The following is a 13,029-nucleotide window of genomic DNA, read 5'->3' on the forward strand; positions in this document are numbered from 1 at the left end:
ACGCTTACTATTTGAATAGAACTTTTGTTGGTCTATAAAACTTAAGTTTAAAGTAGAATTTTCGTAGGTCTGTCATGCTTATGTTTTAAATACAATTTCTTTTTGTCTGTCACACCTAAAATTGAAATATATTTTTCGTTGGTCTGTCTTAAATTTGAAATATAATTTCCGTTTGTTTGTCACACGTTTTAGTAATCATTAATTTTGACATGCCTCGCTTAAGTTTGTAACAGTATGTTTGATGGTCTCTGAAAGTTCAATTTAAAATAGAAGATCCGTTAGTCACGCTTAAATTATAAAGAGCATTTCCATGGTCTGTCACGTTTAAGTTTGAAAGATAATTTTCTTTGGATACTCATGAAATAGTAGTTTTGTCGAAAACACGCAGCTCCAATAGACGCATTTTTCTTTTTAGATATGTCTCTGCATTATCATAACAGAGGGTTTCTTTATCGGTTTATCTGTAACAATTGAGTTTGAAATATATTGTCGTCGACTAACCATGCAGGTAGGATAGCATTTTTGATGAATCCAATCGTCTAGATACGCACCCCCCTATGTTGGAGAGTCAGCCAAACGTTTCGATAAAGTTGTTTACTTATTCTGCTCTTATATGATATCTCTGTATTAGTAGTAAAACATCTACTTACTTTAACATTTGTTAACTAGAATGTTAATTTATCAGTTTCAAGAAGATTTTTCCTACATTCGTTTTAAGATGCATTATATGGTGGGTTAAACCAAATAATTTTCTGTTTCTGTTTCTTCACTCTTTTTGTATATTTTGCTTGTATTTTAGCTGATTATTTATGGCAATATTTTTAATAAATTGCCAAAGAATATTTTTTGTTGACAATGGCTTAGGTACTCTAATCTATAAATAATCTATAAACTATAGATTTATAAATATTTTAGTAATACTCTGAGTGTAGTGATAACTTGTAAATAAATTGCTTATAAAGTGGTAACATTCACTGGTTTATCATTTTTTTCTTTTGCTATGATTAGCAAGTTCCCAAGTTTACGTCGAATATGAAAGAAATGTAATATTTAAGGTTAACTGTAATGTCTTATTGTAGGTTATAGTTTAAACATTTATATTATTTCTCTATATTGATCAATTTCTCCACAATTCAAGTGTTTAATAGTCAATATTTAACTGTACCTGGGAATTCTGCACACTGTATAACAATGCCTGCATCAAAAGTCGCATTTGCTTCTTTTTTTTCTAGTTACAATCATTACAATTCAGAATTTTTTTTTATTGCATTTTTACTCCAAGCAAGGTATTGTGCCACTTTGATATAGGAGACTATTATCTGGGATATAATTTGCGGGGGTACTATGTAGGGAGTTGAGTAGCAAAATGTCTGTTTACATTACACTTGAACTTATACATGTCAGTACAGTAAGACAAGCAGAAACCCGGAAGGGAATTCCAAAGTCTAACAGTTAAAGGGAAGAAACTATTAGAGTAGAAAGTTTTTTTTTAATCTAAGGATGTATACTGTGTAGGGGTGGGATTTTGCTGTTTGTCGGATGTATTTACGTCGAGGGGGTACAAGAGCTTATAGTTCGTCGGAGCACCTACCATTAAAGTACTTCTAAAACAGGTAGAGGGATGCAAGACTTCGCCGATGGGACACGGTTGAAGCCTAGCTGATAGTGGGAGATCTATTAGGTTGGCGAATCTCTTTTGAACCCTGTCTATGGAGGGAGAGATGTAGTAAATGCAGCAGATCGAATGTGACAACAGTACACCATACATGGGCGAATGATACATCTCACCTGTAAGTAACTATTTAGCACGTTAAAGAGAGCCCACCTACTTTGCAGCAGTCTTGGTAATGCCATCAATGTATCTGTTCCAACTCATGTACCCCGTGAACGTTAAGCCGAGGAGTTTGAAGGGAGCACTTTTAGGTCATGTATCATTAGCCGTGACTATTAGTGGTTGAGAAGGTTTCTTGTAGTTATTAAAGGAAAGAAGCTTAGTCTCGGCAGCATTTAATGTGACCATCCATTTTTATCCCATTCCACTATAGACTGGAAGTCTTCATCTAGGATTAAAATACGTGTTCATTCGATTCCCCACTGTGCCTGATATAGAGCGTGGTGTCGTCAGCAAATATACCAATCTCAAAGGCAATTTTATCAGGGAGGTCATTTATGCATATCGGGGATAATAACGATCAAAGAATCGACATCTGAGGTAGAGCTGCATTTAAATCATATTGTTTTGACGTACAACCATCGAAGAATTCCTGGATTCTTCTTTTATTATAGAAAGATTTACTTATGTACATAGGATCTGAATTTCATGAAATGAACAGTGTACCATACCCTGTCAAAGGCCTTAAATATATCTAGGGTTACTGCCCTAGCCTCCTCTGCCTTATCCAATGCAGAGAATATAAGTTCATAGATTACAGTTAGGATACCTGCAGTAGAACGAGCTTGCCAAAAACCCATACTGTTGGTCGGACAGAAGTTTAGCAGTTATGAGGCGGTGGACTAGAACTTGATTAATTATGGTCTCAAATATTTTGGCGAAAAAAGGAGGAAACAAATGGAACGATAATTTCATGTGTAAGGTATTTCGCCAGAATTTTTGTAAACTGGTTTTCTAGCAGTCAGGAAAACAAGCTTCATGCCAATGTAGATATACCTATATAGTATTTTATGTATCTACATAAAATTATAAGCATTAACTTCGACAGTATGTGAAAGGTAAGTACAGTTAGGTAGTAAGTTTTTCAAATATATATGACAGTTAAGCTACACAGAAGTTTCCGCGTGTCATCTTTATGAGGATCCGTCAAGAATCCGTAGAATCGATGTTGCTACGCGTTTTTATAATCTCCTGTGGTATTTGGATTGGTAGTTAGCCAATCAGATTGTTTGTTATTCATACATCAACTTATCGTAGCGCGGGTTTATCAGGCAATGATAATTGAAACTCTAATTCACCTGTTTATTTGTCCTTTTTTTGGCAGGGATCCAGTTTCCCTTTTATTTATATTTGGAACTGACCTAATTTCAATATGAGTATTTTTCATTTAAATTTTATTTTATAATAGCTGACGTACCCGGCGTTGCCAGATTATATATATTTGAATATTTTGTCCTCGTACATTATAATAAAATGGATTAAACAAAACATAAATTCATAATGGTGAATACATGTTTTTTTGTTTTTGTTGCTATGAAAATCATATTCACGGAAATTACCTAGTCTACTGCAAGCAAAGTGTCGTTTTAAAAATAATAAATAACAGAACTGAGAATTTGACCCCTGTCGTTAAAGATTTCCTTAAAAGTATGAACTGTATTCGTCTTTGGTAGTGATGGATTTCATTCATTCATGAATTACAATTTATTTTGAACTTTGTTACGGAAACTGCAAAATGTAAAGGAAGGAATTTTACTCAGGCCTGCATTTTTGATGAGGTTTATTTTCTTTACTATCATACATATTCTCATCTTAGAAACCATTGATCTTAGACGGGTATTTGTTCTGGACGTGGGATTCTTTTATTTCTATAACAAGGACTTGATGTGTTGTTTTCCTTCGACTTTTAAAACTTGTAGTAGTTGTAGAAAAACAGCCAAGCATTCTTTTGAGCAACAGTCTATGACCGAACATTTAAGCTTTTTATTAAATAAAATGTTTTGCTGCTAATAGTGAAGATAGTTTCCAGGATCTCTGTTATTAAGGACTGATAACTTACTATGTAATTGCTGCAGTGCCATTTTCAGAGACAAGAAGGTTTATAGCATTGTTTGCCTCTTTCCGCCTTGTGTATAACGTGTTGTGGAGCCATTCTTGCCCCGATTGCGGCCTGCTAGTATTGTTTTTTTCCATATGGTCCCTCATTGGGTATTGGCTTTTTATTTATTATTAAAAAATTGTCCTTCTTTTGATAAAGAGGGTGCCCCCTGTCTGCAACTCGAAGGGCATGCCGGATCACTTGAAAGGAAATCAAACAATTTAAAGAAAATATTTAGACACGGTTTATTTCTAAACAAACCCTAACACACAACGACCGAATGTACATGATGATGTCTAGTTAGACTGTCTTGCTGATTTATAAAACAAATCCACAGATATCATAAAACATGGGTTGTTTGGAACGCAGCACATTCTCATATATATATATATATATATAAGTTATAAAATATATATGGCAATTAAGCTACACAGAATATTCCGCGTTTCATCCACGCTAGGATTCATTAGGCTTATACGCGGAATGTTCTGTGTAGCTTAATTGCCATATATATTTTATAACTTACTACTTTGCTCTACCTACGTATTCAGCACTGTTGAAGTAAATACTTAAAGTTTATGCATAAATTTATACTTTCGTATACTAATTTATGTGATTAAATTAAGTAATCATATACATATATATAGATAGATATTTGAAGAGGGTTAAAGAAGTATTGAAGGGTCCTTTAAATGTGAATCTATCGCGATGTTTGAAGCTATATAATTATAATTCTAAATTTCTTTCAAGTTTCTCTTTATATCCTCCAAGTATATCCTTAATTAGATGTCACATTTAACTGTTTGCAACCTAGCCTCTTAGCCCCCACTCTGGTGAGAAGCATTAGGCTTCAAAATACCTAGGTATAAAAAGCATATAAAACCTCCTCCAACTGATGTTTTTCCTTATTACATCGGAAAATAAATCTGTATATACAAATGTTTGCTTTTGTCTTGTCTATTATCGTATTATATACATGAGGAAGAGTAATATTTTTATCCACTGCCATGAGAGAATCCCCTTAGCTAATCTCTTCCTTTGGAGGGGTATTGTAGTGAATGTTCCTTCCCATAATACCATCCCCCCTTTGGGGTTAGTGTTCTATATGTTCTTTCCTCATAAATTCTAGTACAAATTATGTGATCAAAAGAAGAATACATATACGTCAATAACAATTATTATTCGCAAACCAAGCGACAAACAAGCGGGTCCAAAAATAGAATGCATTCATTTTTTTCCTCTTTTCAAAGGGGAACTTATACATGTATAAAATTGACATAAACAGCCGAAACCGAACAAAAGCAAAGAGATTACAAAAGAATCGTTAGTCTTTTTGAAAGTGACGCCTGGCCGACCCTCAAACAACTTTCGGATGGCTGCCGCGTCAGAAAATGCTTTAGAATATAAAACAAAGTCGGAACAGCAATTTATTAAAATACCAAAATATAATAAGTGGATGTAGTGTTGGAAGAGTGCCGGTAGCGGACTAGGGAATATTTACATATAGAATCTCCATGAAAACTCTCGCTGTATATTCTTTTCAGTAATAAGACCCAGTATTTGTTGTGTGTGTCTGTGTGTGTTTGTGCATGTTTTAATTGTTTCTTGAAGGGTCTAAGGAATTTATGACAAAACGAACCGGACGGTAATGCATGTCCACAGAATATAACAGTATACCATGCCGATTCCTACCCTATCACCAATAAAATGTCCAGATGAAACAGTTAAGATAAAAAAAAATGCCCATCAATATTTTAACGGGACGACGTGACAAGTATAAAACATGACATGCCAAGGTAACTGGAAAGATGGTGGGATCCTTCTACCGCTCCAGAAGATATCTCACTACTGATACAATTCTCTATCTATATAAAAGCCAAGTACGTCCAAGGATGGAATACTGTTGCCATATTTGGGCAGGAGCTGCTAAAAACAGCCTATCCTGCCTTGACAGAGTACAAAATAGACTTCGTGGCTTAGTGGGGGATGCCCTTTTCTCTACCCTGCAAACTCTCTCCCACAGAAGAGACGTTGCGAGCCTATCCTTGTTTTATCGTTATTTCCATGGCAGGTGCTCGTCTGAACTCCAATCTCTGGTCCCCCCTCGCCAATCTTTCACGAAAAACACACGTCTAGCTGAATCCACTGTGAAAAATTTCCCCCCACTCTATATCTGTGCCTAAATCAAAACGCGGATTTCATGAACAAAGCTTCTTTCTTAGAACTGCACGCCTGTGGAACTCTGTTCCGTCTGCCTGCTTCCCACCGGACTACAACTTGAATGTCTTCAAGTCCAACGTTACAAATTCCTAATGAACCGCCCTTTAAGTAAACACTTCATCAAATCTCCACACTAACCTAATGTATTTGCAATAACCCTTATCCCTGAGTGGCTTCCGGGCCTTGATAAGTGGTGATCACTGTGTAAAAAAAAGACATTGTTGTAATGAGATTTGTATGCACAAAAACATGCTTATACTGGTGCTTAATTCTTTAAAAAATATTTATGACTTACTTTTGTTTTTCGATAAGAAAATGATATTATAGAATTAAAATTAGAATTTACAAACGGACCCTTTTTCCTGATAAGCCGCTATGCCTGAACGGCATCCCAAACAAAGTAATAACACGCGGAAAGGGCCCATTCCTTCAGCACTTCTATGAACTACTCTGCCAGTGCTCGAAGAAGGGTGAATTATGACAAGATATGAGATTGTAACATCACCGCTCTCTACAAAAACAAAAATTACCCCGGTAATTGAAACGATTATAGAGGAACCTCGCTATTGAACATCGTAGGAAAGCTCATCGCCCTCATGGTTCTGAAGTGACTCCAAAATCTTGCTGACATGATGTCTCCAGAGTCACAGTGCGGTTTCAGGATCGATCATTCCACGGTCTATATGATCTTCAAGATAAAATATAGGGAATAAAAACCTCTGAACAGAGGCGGCATATAACAAGGTTCTGGATAGGATCGGATTCCCAGAGAGGCTTCTGCGCATCATAAATTAATCTCGCGTGTAAGAGTAACATTATCATCTTTTGATGTGAAGAACGGCGTGAAGTAGCGCTGCGTGATCACCTTGGCCCTCTTTGGCATCTACTTTGCCGTCATGCTCAACCACGCTTTTGGTGAGTCCACGTAGTGGATCTATCTCCACACATGCTCAACGGCTAAAGACCGTATAAAATACTTCGATTCAAATGACCCGTATAAAAAGATATAAAAGAGGTCGGCATGAACCCTGGAAGCTGGGAGGTACTTGCATGAGCTGTAGAATACCAGGTCACTAGCTACCTCAAAAGAGTCGAGGATAAACTGTCAGTTGTGGCAGAAGACGCGAACCCAACGCAAAAATCGGCTGTGTCGCCCACTTCTTTTAAAAGCACAGAACTAAGATCAGATATGATCAATGGACTTCAATTTTTCAATCAAATCGATATATTACCTACCATAGTTGGGGATTCATCGCGATGCACCGGGAGGAAGCTTCACATGCTTCTACACAGTGACTTAGTCCACAATACATTGTATCATTATAAAGAACGTACCGTTGATTTTATAAAATTATTTATATATATAGTGGGTTGAATTATATATATTGAATTATAAGGTGTTTATTTGATCAAAATCGCCATTTTTTTCTTTCATCGGATTATTTTGATCATCGATTATCGACACTTATCGAAGGCATTTCGATACAAAACATACTTAAGAACACTTCCATGTGCGTAAGGTAACTTCGGGTGAAATTTAATAAAAACCGGCCCAGCCGTTTTCGAGTCCATAAGGAAGGAACTCATACACACATCGACAAAGTTCCTATTATATAATTCTATTTCTTTCTTTCTCTGTCTATCTATCTGTCTGTCTCCCCCTCTCCCCACTATGTCTCTATCTCTGTCTGTCCCTCTCTCTCTCTCTCTCTCTCTCTCTATATATATATATATATATATATATATATATATATATATATATAAGTGAGAGGGAAAGAAACACTTAACATATAAGAATCCACCATTCATGAGAATTTAGTTTAGACTTTAGTAAAACTTGGATAAAAGAATTGCAATTAAGTTTCTGAAATACTTACTTTATGAATTGAATCGTCTATTCCTGAAAATATACAATGTTAACCGCGTGTAGAATATATAGCATTACTTCGTTGATTTACATTTTAAAAAAATAACAAAATGGAATAAGAAGTAAAAAAATAGCTTATTCCTAACTGAATCGTAACGAATTTTATGTAATGAGCGAAAATACGAAGTATATCCATTATATAAACCCTACAAACATATCAAATATAGCGTAAATTTTCGGAAGCAAACCAATGCAATAATCGTAAGACATTAATTGAAATACAAGTAATTTTTTTCAGAACTATATATATATATATATATATATATATATATATATATATATATATATATATATGTGTGTGTGTGTGTGTGTGTGTGTGTGTATGTGTGTGTGTGCGTGCGTGCGTAAGGTAAGTAAGGTGTTCGATTATTAAGAAAATTTCAATACCACGAGCGTAATAGTTATTCATATAGGTGTTACAGACAATCAGAAAAACATCGATACTGTCAGTTTCAAATCTAAACAAAGTGAATAGTTTATCACATACATGAAATTCTTTTTAGTGGCTCTTTATATCTGACTCCTCGGAATATCTTTTTGCGGGTGACAGATATAAACACATGCTGAAGAGAGTTTGCCAAAAGCAACTAAATATTAATGACCTCTACTTTGATTTGAAATCGACGGTAATGATGTTATTTTGATCTTCTGTGACACACACACACACACTCTATATATATGTATGCATATATATATATATATATACACACACAATACATAATGTAGCCAGACTTTGTGGACACCCTATATATATATATATATATATATATATATATATATATATATATATAATTATTTGCATAGCCAGTCAACGTCGCACTTCACAAGAGCCATGAAAACCAACAAACCGAGAGCCGAAGATTCCAGTTTCGCCCTCATTTGTGCACATCAGTAAGACACATTCGAACTCAGGATTACAAAACCCGAGTCTCTTGCATGTGAGGCAAGCACTCTACTAACTCTACTATATATATACATATATATATATATATTCAGTTTTTTGGAAAAAGAAATCCAGCAGAGTGCTCAATTATAAGGAAAATCCGAAAATAAGAGCGTATTATTTTGTTTACAGAAAGTTTTAGATGAGGTAAGTTAGTAGTACCGTCGGTTTCCAACCCGATAATTAGGACCGTTTCAGATATCCATATCAAGCTCTCTTCAGCCAATACCCATCTATTTCATAACCGGAAGTGGAAATATATATACATCACTAGTTCACGTTTAACTCGCTTTTGTGTGAACCCCCCCTTATTTATCGGATGGTGATGATTTTATTAAATTTAAAATGAAATGTTTATTAAACTTAAAAGTCCAATTAAATTTTTTCTTTCTAAGTACCTTTAATATAAAAACCAAATTTAATTAAAAAATTTAATTAAAATTTTTTTCGAAATTTAAAACTTAAAATTTATCTCAATATCGATTAAAATTTAAAATTCTATTTAATTATATCGAAATGCATTTAAAATGTCAACTCCTTCAAGGTTAAGGGATATATATATATATATATATATATATATATGTATATTGTTTTTGAAATATAATTACTCACTGACACGTGTTTCGTCGTCTACTACTCACCAGAGGGGCTGAATCTTGCGAGATTTGAAATCGAGACCCCACGGTAAGGAGTCTAAACTCTTACCGTTCGTCCATCTCGCACGACTATTTGGATATATCGCGATTTATTTCAATGTTATTTGTTTTTGCGATACGTTTTGTATGAATTCAATTATTTACGAAAGTGCATTTTTACCTAAATGCGATTTGGGAATCGCAAAAACATAAAACAAAAAACAACACCCACACACACACACGCACACACACACACACACACACACACACACACACACACACACACACACACACACACACACACACACACACACACATATATATATAATAGCTGTGTTTTTGTAAAGTACTAACTCAAAAATCTTTTTTTCTTTGGTAAATTATTTTAAGATGGCTTTACTTGATTTTTGTATTCTGTGATTTTCTTTTACTTTTTGGTATTTCCGTTTTTGCAACATTATGGAATCAATTGATCTTTCATACAATGGGTGATGCGAATCGTCAACGATTTTACTCCGTGGACTACATGGAATATGTACATGTAATTGCGGGCATAGATATCACGCATGAGAACCAACCGACCCTGTCCTTTAAGGCATTAGAGTGTGGTAATAAAATTATTTCCCTTCTTTCAATGGCCAATGTTGTCTTGCTGGACAGACGCTCGAGTCTGAAAATCGATATTCCGATCAATGCTGGTTGCAGTCATATTTCTTAATATGGATTCCCCAGGCATAGTGGCCGTGCCATAAATCTGAGGAATATATGACTTATAAATTGAGCAATATATTCGTTGTGTCTGACTTGTCAGGGATAATATATCTATTTATCTGTCTTGGCGTGGGCCATTCCGACTTAGGTTTATTGATCAGCGAAGAACAAGAATTTTAAAAAAGGAAGAACGCATATTTTAAGATACGTCCATTCATATACGTGCGTATCGCATTTTAAATGCTGTTTCAGACGTAAGTATAACGGACCATTGGAAATGCGATTGACAATTTAAGCGTGACAAAGAAATGAAAATGCTAATCTGAACTGAAGTATTACACCAAGAAATTAAATATTTCTAAATTAAGCGTATTAGCTCGTAAAAAATATTTAAATGTTTAAGCATGAAAAACCAGGAAAACCGCTATATTTACGTTCAGAATGGCAGTCCAGACAAATGCTATTTAAATGTTAAGAATGATACACCAGCGACAATCTATCTACATACATATAAAAAGAGAGAAAATGCGTGTGTGTATGAGGACAATTCTCAACCTATATACTCAATGAAATTTTGATCTACAAAATTTACATTTAGTACTCAGATATGTGGAAAACTTTTTAATCGGTTTTCATAAAGAGGGCTGCTGATAGGTTAAAATTGAAAAATTAGTACGTCATCAGATTTTGATGTGTTTCTCAATCTTTCACGAATGCGCATGCGTGAATGATTCACATCAAATATTTTTATATTAAGTATTTGAAAACACTTTTAAAATAGTGTCAAGTTGGCCTAATGGTTATCGTACTTGTCTCATTGTCTTTATTTTTTTTTAGTTTACAAGAAGTAAACTTTTGAAAATACATAATACTCGCATGCACATGTCTCAGTGTCTGTATGAATTAAAATATAATATTTATGCGTATTTTATGCCGGACGGCTTGCTAGTGATATAATAAATTTAAGCTAGACAGACGGAAACCAATGCTATACAAATTTAACCATGAAAATCCTGTTTCACACCTAAGCGTTACAGATTAAAAGTAACGCTATTTAATAATTATTCGTGACACCTCAACGAAATACTGTCGCTTACTTTAGCGTTACAAACAGAAAAGGGTGCTATTTATAACCTAAGTGTGGCATACAAACGAAAATATAGTTTCAAACTTAAGCATGGCACATTAACGTAAATACTATTTTAAATTTAAGTGGAACAACCATGTGAAAATTATATTCCAAGCTTAAGCATAGAACTCTAAAATAAAACAATATATTTAAATTTAGGAAGAAGTAAATGCTATTTCAAACTTAAGCATATCACACAAAAGACAATATACTTAAATTAAACTGATAGACAGAAGAAAATGCTATTTCAAACTTAAGTGAGACAGACAGGAAAAATTATATTTTTAACTTAAGCATAGCACACAGAAAGAACATATATTTAAATTAAGCTTGGCAGATGAAAATGCTAACAAACTTAAGTGAACCAGCCATGAGAAAATTATATTTCTAACTTAAGCATAGCACACAAAAAGAAAAAATATATAGATTAAGCGTAACGGATGAAAATACTATTTCAAACTTAAGTGATACAGCCACAAGAAAATTATACTTTAAACTTAAGCATAGCACACAAAAAGACAATATATTTAAATTAATTGTGACAACCAGAAGAAAATACTATTTCAAACTCAAGTAGACAGTCAGAATAAAATTATATTGCAAATTTCATCATATTACACAAACAAAACAAAAACAAAATATTTGGATTGCGCTGTCAACAGAATATTTGAAACTAAAATGAGACAGCAATAAGAAAAATATGTTTAAAACTTAAGCATAGCACACAAAAAAGACAATACATTTAAATTATATGTGACAGAAGAAAATGGTATTTAATATTTTCTCCTGAAACTCGAACACAAATAATATTTAAAACATATAAGTTTCCAAACCTTTCATACAAGCATTTAAAATACAAGCATTTACAATTGTCATAGACTCTTGAAAATTCAGTTAGTTATTGCTATACATATTATGAGACGATGATTATATACGGCATAATCACGCTTACACACCGGTTCCCGCTGGATCACCGAAGTTAAGCAACATTGAACCTGGTGAGTACTAAATGGGTGACCATTTGGGACTTCTAGGTGCTGTATGTGCTCTCCGCTTATCTCGTCATTGTTTCTAGTCGTCCTGGACTCCTACTTGCCACTGGACTCAAACAGTGCCGAGTCAGAAGAGGTGTGTTTGGAGATTGCACATCTCCTGCCAATAAGACTTTCACGCGCAGGTACTCCTTCGTGCGTAACCATAGTCTGTCGAAGCCCTAGGTCTAGACCTAGAAATAGACTGGCAATGTTTGTTCTGTGAGAAAAAGGTTGCAGGGAAGAGAGGGAATCTCCCACTCGGTTACGAAGTCTATTTTGAATTCTGTCAAAGCAGCTGCTGCCCATACGTGGCAACAGTACCCCATCCTTGGACGTACTTGACTCTTATACAGGAAAAGAATTGCATCAGCAGTGAGATCTACTGGAGCCACAGAATGATCCCACCAGTTTTCCAGCTGCCCTGGCAACGGATTTGATGTACGTGTTTATCGCAGATCAGGATAAACTCAAACCCAGAAGCTTGTCAAAACATGGAGCCTCTCTATGACGAGATTCATTTATTTTAATTGATGCTAGACGGAGATCAGAGCGTTGATGATGTAAAGATAGAAGCTTGGTTTTAGATGCATTAAAATCAACCAACCATATCTTTGCCTATTGAACCACGTGCTCAAGATCAGAGGATAGAGAAACAGAGAG

The sequence above is a fragment of the Euprymna scolopes genome, chromosome 20 (genome assembly GCF_053919585.1).
Source record: "Euprymna scolopes isolate OS-2025 chromosome 20, ASM5391958v1, whole genome shotgun sequence".
Classification (NCBI taxonomy): Eukaryota; Metazoa; Mollusca; class Cephalopoda; order Sepiida; family Sepiolidae; genus Euprymna; species Euprymna scolopes.